The sequence below is a fragment of the Anopheles stephensi genome, unplaced genomic scaffold (assembly GCF_013141755.1).
Source record: "Anopheles stephensi strain Indian unplaced genomic scaffold, UCI_ANSTEP_V1.0 ucontig369, whole genome shotgun sequence".
NCBI lineage: Eukaryota > Metazoa > Arthropoda > Insecta > Diptera > Culicidae > Anopheles > Anopheles stephensi.
Window position 1 is genome coordinate 30001 of NW_023405312.1, and position 8194 is coordinate 38194.

Below are 8194 nucleotides of genomic sequence, written 5' to 3' on the forward strand. Positions count from 1 at the left end.
ACGCGCTGAACCGCCATGATCGTGGATCTTCCTCTCCGGAACCCATACTGGACTGGGGAGAGCCGTGGAGCGTCGGGGTTCTCCAGGTGGACATGGAGCCGGTCCAATAGCAGCTTTTCAAGGATTTTCCCCGGACCGTCGATCATGCCAAGAGGCCTGACCGAGGAGGATTCTCCAGGCGGCTTTCCCGGCTTAGGCAGCAAGACAAGGCGCTGTCTCTTCCAAGCCGCGGGAAATATACCCCGATCAAGACACTCTTGGTAAACTCTGCGGAAAACTGCGGGATGTTCTCGAATGGCGGTGCGTAGGACTGCGTTCGGGATGCCGTCTAATCCCGGCGCCTTCCGAGTTTCGAGATTCCCCGCAATGGTAAGCAGTTCTTCCTCTGCTACTGGACGGATGTTGTTGTTAGTACTGCTGCTTTCCTCAGGCCATCGGAAGGGCGGGTGTTGTGGGAAGAGGTCGTCAACAATCCTCTTCAGCACTACCGGATCTGTTTCAGGCGGGGCACGACTGCCTTGTAGACGCGCTTTCAAGATCTTATATAGATCGCCAAACAGGTGGTCGTTGGCTTGCGCGATCAGATCTGCCATGACCTTCTCTTTGCTGCGTCGAATTGCTCGAGTCAGAGCCTTCCTTGCCTCCAGCTTTCTTTCGGCGGCTGCGGCTCTCTCATCCGGATTTCTCCGACTGAGGGCGTACTCGCTAGCGGCCTGGAGAGCATCGCGCAGCGCTGCGATCTCTGCTGTCCACCAGTAAAGCTGAGGCCGGATGTTGTACAACGGGGCTCGTACTCGCTGCATTACCTCGTCGCAAGCTCTGGATAGTCGGGCAACAAGTTGTTCCGGTGATGTGGCGGCTTCAGGGAACCGGACTGCGTCCAACGCGATCTTGAATGGCTCGACCTGAAATTGCCGAGACCTCCACATCTTACCTGCACGTCTCGGAACTGCTTGCTGACGAGATCTTGACGGCTGCTGATGGTTTCGCCTGCTGGTACTGCTGCTGTTGTTGCCATTAGGTCCAACAGTGAACCTAATGTAACGATGATCACTGGCCGACGCATTATTCAGCACTCTCCAATCTTGTTGCGCTAACGAAGGAGTTGAAAAAGTGACGTCAACGATGCTCTCGCTGGCCACTCCGTTGCCCACGAACGTTGGCCTACGTCCACGGTTTAGCAACTCAAGCTCTAATAGAGCGGTGGTCGTTGCAAGTTCAACGCCTCTTTCCTTCGTCCTGGCACTACCCCAATCCTCATGCCAGGCATTAAAGTCACCCGCCAAGACGACATGCGGATGAGCTCTGGCTTCGATATAGACAGCATCGAGGAAAGCGGCAAACTCCTCGAGGGTGAGGGTTGGGGAGGCATAGCAGCTGATGAAAACGATACCGCCCACTTCCGCCGCAACCAATCCCGGAACTTGGCTGCTAAACAGGCGTTGAATGGGGCGCATTCCGGCAGCGATGATGGCTGCTTTGCCGGACACATCAACCGCCCATCTACCGTCATTGGCTGGACAGCGGTAGATTTCTGATGCGATGATGACGTCCACTCTCTCCTCTCGCGCGAACTGCAGCATCAGATCTTGAGCCGTCCTACTCCTGGACGCATTCAGCTGCAGGACCTTCAGCGTCGTTGGAACGGTTGTAGCTGCTGTTCGCGTTGCTGCTGATGTCGTCAGGGTTGTATCAGCCATTCAGTACACCGGCACACCGTGGAGACCCGATGACGTGGGTACCGCCGCAAATGATGCACTTTGGAGTAGCTGTGCAGGTCTTAGCCCGATGGCCTGCGATGCCGCATTTCAGACAGATGGTCTGCCTGTCAACCCCCTTACAGTTGGGCGCTATGTGCCCCCGCTCCAAGCAGTGGAAGCACCGCCTTGCTGCTGCACCCTGCGGCTCCAACTCCTGCAGTCGACACCGAGTGTTGCCGATGTAGACGTGCACACCGTCCAAACGTTGGGCCACTTGACGCGGGATCTTCACGCGTGCACGCTGAGTGCCCTCCTGACGACGCCATTGGTCGACTGCATCCTCGGTGATGGTGGTGCCTGCTGCTGATGAAAGCGCAGCCGCTGTGTCAGCCGAAGTGGCCAGCATATCAATATCTGATATGAGCAGCTGACTCATGTCGCAGATAACGCGAACACTCGCCTTCTCGCCAAGAACACGTTCGATCTCTGCCTTTAAGCCCATGCCATCAGCACCGGGCCGCAGGTAAAGCGAGAGTACCTGCTCGTCGACTCGCCGAGCCCGCAAAACGTCCTTGTCGACAGTCGTATTCTTGCGGATGGCGCTGTACATCTCAAGATATGTGGAACCATTCGCAGCCGTAACGCGAACGATGTCGGCGCGTGGCTTCGGACGACTTGCTGGTGGTTGAACCACTGCTGGGCGCTGCTGCTGTTGTGCGTACTGCTGCTGCTGCTGCTGGATAGAACGCCGCTTCAGTACCGTCGAGAACAGCTCATCAGGGTGTGCTGTAGCGTTGGCGGACACCAAAGCCGAACGCTGAGACGGTTGCTGCTGTTGCTGGTGTTGTTGCAACTGCTGCACACGCTGTTGCTGCTGCGACGGCTGTACACGCTGTTGCTGCTGCACATGCTGCACGCGCTGCTGCTGCTGCGACGGCTGCACTCGCTGCTGTTGCTGTGGGCGTTGCTGTGGCTGCTGCCACTGCTGCCGCTGCTGCTGTTGTTGCGGAAGCTGCTGTATCTGCTGTTGCCGCTGCTGATGCTGTGAACGCTGCTGCTGTTGCTGCTGTTGCCGCTGCTGATGCTGTGAACGCTGCTGCTGTTGCTGCTGTTGCCGCTGCTGATGCTGTGAACGCTGCTGCTGCTGCTGCTGCTGCTGCTGGCCTATTGCCGACACTGCGACCGTCCGTCGCTGCGGCTGTGGCTGGCAACGCTGCTGCTGCTGCTTCTGCTGTTTGCGGAGTTTGCGCTTCTCCCTCAGCTTCAGCCAACCGCTACGTTTGCGCGCTTTCTTTGGCACAGTGATGGAAGCTTCTTTCAACTCCTGCTTATGCATTGTAAGCACCGCTCGTGTACCCTGACGGTACAGCTCCAGCTCCTGCTCCGACAAAGCAAGCTGCTTCGTCAACCGAGCTATCGTCGCCTGCAAAGCATCATTTTGCGCATCCCGTTTGCGCAGCTGCTCAAGCAGCTCTGCCTTGGAAGGTTCATCAACGGCAACTGCAGGTGGCGAAGCAGACGGGACGGTTTTCTGCTGCTCAGTGGATAAGTCCACCCGCTCCAGACGCACCACGGGAACAAGCCCTGATGCTTGTGTTGCATCGACGATAGTGCTGTTGAACTCATCGTCATCGTCGCTCGATGAAATGTTCAGGGTCATGTCCCCATCCAAAATCGGCTTAGAGCGTTCCGGATGCGCTTGAGATGGAGTGCGGTTCAAGACGCTGCCATCAGTAGAAGAGGCAACAGACGAAGCCCTGGTCCTCGGCCTCAAAACTCTACGCTCTCCCGATGGGGGTTGGGCGTTACCGCCCCCCCCGGACGACATGGTCGGTCAACACGCTATAAGACGGATATGCTGTACAACAAAATAAAGCAACCCGTACTTACCGATGCAGGATGGGTGACGCTGTTGTCCGAATCACTGGCTTTTCCGCTGAAAAGGCTCGTACTTCGCCACTGGACGCGCCTCCTTAGCGCGATTCGAACGCAGTGCTGCACGGCCAAAACTGTCCAAAACTGTGTCCACAGTGCACAATTTTCTTAAAAAAACTTGCATGCAAGTTTTGACGAAAAACTTTTATCACTGTGGCAGCCCGCACTTGCCACCACTGAACGCGTCTCGTCAGCACGATTCCAACGAGGTGCTGCACGCCCGGATCGGTCCAAAATTGAGCCCACAATGCACGAATGTCTACACCTTGTATGCAAGTTTTCCACGGAAAAACTTTTTCCTCTGTGGCAGCCCGCACTTGCCACCACTAAACGCGTCTCTTCAGCGCGATTCCAACGAGGTGCCGGAAGTTCAAATCGGCCCAAAACTGCGCCCACGGTGCAAGATTTTGCATAACTTGCATACAAGTTTTTCACAACATACACTTTTCCACAAATTTTCCGGAAATAACTCAACCGATTTGCACAATTACACTTTCACCGGATGCGTCTTTCAATTTCCCGTCGTTTGAGGGGTCAACCACCCAAAACGGACCATAAATGCCGGTGCTATGGCCGATTTTCCGATCCTTAGACCGGTCCCAGAAAACTTGCATGCAACTTGCATGCAAGTCGCAAAAAGTTTTTTAACGATAACTCGGCCGTCCGTGGTTCGAACCTGGCACCCGGCGGCTCGTTGGATGCGTCTCGGCCAGACGCGTCGATGGGGGGGTCCAGCCACCCCCTCCGACCACCCACTTGGGAGGTATTCCCAAAAAACTGGTTTTTCGGGTCTGGGTGAGGGGGTATGGGAATTGGGGGGGTGGGGTGGGGTTTTCCGGACTCCTCACCTCGAGACGAATCGATGGAGGGGTCACACGTCCGGATCGGTGGACTTTCCACCCGGGCCGCCAAAAGCCGGTCAGAGGCCCTGCCGGGAACTCTAAGAAGCCAGGGCGGACACAACCCGTCCGAACACCGGGTGCTCCGCAATGGGGTGTTCCGTCCGGAAGATTTTTGAATCTAACGGTTTTTCACAACTTCCAACGATATTTTCGCTCAGGGGGGGCAAAAAGCCGCCATTTTGAGAAAACGAAAAACGGCGTCCTTTTTTGCACCGAAAATTGTAACACTTATAACTCCGCGAGTTTTCCACTGATTCACTTCAAACTTTCACAACACACTCTTCTTCACAAGGCGCACATTTCATTATAAGGCAGCTCACTCGTGCGAATTACAGTTTCCGAGTTATTCCCTGCACAATTTTAACACTTAAAATGGCCACCATTTCCGGTACTCCATCATTTCCGGCTTTTCAAGCGCACCAAAAGTTGCGCCCCATCAGCGCGCTTCTTTTGCTATGTCACTTATTAACATCCGAGCACAAACACACAAGTTATTCACGAAAACAGGATCCCGCGAAAAACACCCCTATTTTCCGGAATTTTCCGGTGAAATTCGGGGGGGAGGCTCACAATGGAAATCGGGGGCCGGACACAAAAATCCAGCAACCTCACTTCACTTTTTCACGAGATTTCACGCAAAAACTATTTTCCACACGGAGCTGCACGGAGGCACGTCTATTCGCTTCGGCTGCCGAACACACACTACAGGGATAACTGGCTTGTGGTCGCCAAGCGTTCATAGCGACGTGACTTTTTGATCCTTCGATGTCGGCTCTTCCTATCATTGTGAAGCAAAATTCCCCAAGCGTAGGATTGTTCACCCTTTCAAGGGAACGTGAGCTGGGTTTAGACCGTCGTGAGACAGGTTAGTTTTACCCTACTGGTGTGTGCTAATACGTGCTATCGTAACGGAACTCCTGTGCAGTACGAGAGGAACCACAGGTACGGACCACTGGCTCAATACTAGTTCGACCGGACTTTGGTATGACGCTACGTCCGCTGGATTATGCCTGAACGCCTCTAAGGTCGTAACCAATCCGAGCTGATAGCGCTTCAAAACCTAATGGGCAATCGGAAGCTAGCGGGCCTAACAACCCTCCGAGATCCGCTGGAACTGCCTCTGCAGCCTGGCGCCTCATCCCCGCTTCATAGACTGGGCCGCATCGCGCGGGGTCGCACTGCACGTGTTAGTACCTGACCATAGGGAACGCCGGTGGCCGCCGACCTCGCCGACCGTGGACTTGACTAGTTTCGATGCCCACCGACCGCCCGCAAACGACGGGACTTCAGGCTAGGAGTTTCAAGTTGTAGAGATGCGTTCGCATCGATCCTCTCAGGCGACCTACGCCTGGTGGTGTTATGGTGGACGCAAGGCACGTCCTGGCCCGGTAGCGAAGGGCAGGGTGTTGAGCGTGGTGAAGTCGAGGAGTAGAAGTGATAGCAAGATACATTGTCGGGAGGTGGAACCCGAAAAATGTACAAGTCCGGGAATACGGGGTGCATCGTATGTAACGTTCGATGTACATATAAAGCCTGGTAGGTGTTGGGATTATATCTGCAACACGGGCATTATCGAAAGATGGTTAAGTGGAGTCACCCAATGGGTGCCGTGCGTTATAAGGTACGTAATGCACAGTAGAGATACATTGTCGGGAGGTGGAACCCGAAAAATGTACAAGTCCGGGAATACGGGGTGCATCGTATGTAACGTTCGATGTACATATAAAGCCTGGTAGGTGTTGGGATTATATCTGCAACACGGGCATTATCGAAAGATGGTTAAGTGGAGTCACCCAATGGGTGCCGTGCGTTATAAGGTACGTAATGCACAGTAGAGATACATTGTCGGGAGGTGGAACCCGAAAAATGTACAAGTCCGGGAATACGGAAAAGTTCCCCATGAAAGGCTGGGGATACAATTATTGATACAAATAATGTGCCTAAGGGTACATTTATTTTTCTAAGTCCCAGAAATCCGTCACTGAACATCACGACTTACGAAGACATGTTCCCCCGGTCCTCCCATATACGGCACCGGGACAAGTATGAAGAATGAAAATCATGTGTGTATGGAACATATAATGTGCCTGAGAGCACATTTTTTTTCTAAGTCCCAGAAATCCGTCACTGAACATCACGACTTACAAAGACATGTTCCCCCGGTCCTCCCATATACGGCACCGGGACAAGTATGAAGAATGAAAATCATGTGTGTATGGAACATATAATGTGCCTGAGAGCACATTTTTTTTCTAAGTCCCAGAAATCCGTCACTGAACATCACGACTTACGAAGACATGTTCCCCCGGTCCTCCCATATACGGCACCGGGACAAGTATGAAGTATGAAAATTTTTGGTCACAGCGTGAAATCCCTCTAATGATCATGAAAATAGCATCGGATCACTTATCTGACCATAAAAAGTGAACCAAAACCCTATTTGGACAAACTTTTTGGTCCTATGAAAAATTCACTTTTCATATATGTCATGGTCGAAAATTTTCTAAGTCCCAAAAAATCACATATTCTCGAATATCTCGAAAACTACTTATCGGACAGGGGTCAACCAAGGTGTTTTAGAAAGGTCTTTACAAGCTCTATTTAATGAGCCATAGCGACTTTCAAGTGATTTTTTGACACTTTTTCGCATATCGGCATCCTTGGTTCCCATACTGGCCATAGGCCATAGGGCACCGAACGGCCAACTTTTGGTCCGGGGGTGAAATTTTTTTTTCACGAGATTTTGATGAAAATGGCTTCGGAACGCGTTTCTAATAATGAAAAGTGAAACCAAACAGTATTTGCGAAGAAAAAATTGTCCTATGAAAAAATCACTTTTTCTTAGGGTACGGGTCAAAAATTTTCTAAGTCCCAAAAAATCACATATTCTCGAATATCTCGAAAACTACTTATCGGACAGGGGTCAACCAAGGTGTTTTAGAAAGGTCTTTACAAGCTCTATTTAATGAGCCATAGCGACTTTCAAGTGATTTTTTGACACTTTTTCGCATATCGGCATCCTTGGTTCCCATACTGGCCATAGGCCATAGGGCACCGAACGGCCAACTTTTGGTCCGGGGGTGAAATTTTTTTTTCACGAGATTTTGATGAAAATGGCTTCGGAACGCGTTTCTAATAATGAAAAGTGAAACCAAACAGTATTTGCGAAGAAAAAATTGTCCTATGAAAAAATCACTTTTTCTTAGGGTACGGGTCAAAAATTTTCTAAGTCCCAAAAAATCACTTATTCTCGAATATCTCGAAAACTACGTATCGGACAGGGGTCAACCAAGGTGTTTTAGAAAGGTCTTTACTAGCTCTATTTAATGAGCCATAGCGACTTTCAAGTGATTTTTTGACACTTTTTCGCATATCGGCATCCTTGGTTCCCATACTGGCCATAGGCCATAGGGCACCGAACGGCCAACTTTTGGTCCGGGGGTGAAATTTTTTTTTCACGAGATTTTGATGAAAATGGCTTCGGAACGCGTTTCTAATAATGAAAAGTGAAACCAAACAGTATTTGCGAAGAAAAAATTGTCCTATGAAAAAATCACTTTTTCTTAGGGTACGGGTCAAAAATTTTCTAAGTCCCAAAAAATCACTTATTCTCGAATATCTCGAAAACTACGTATCGGACAGGGGTCAACCAAGGTG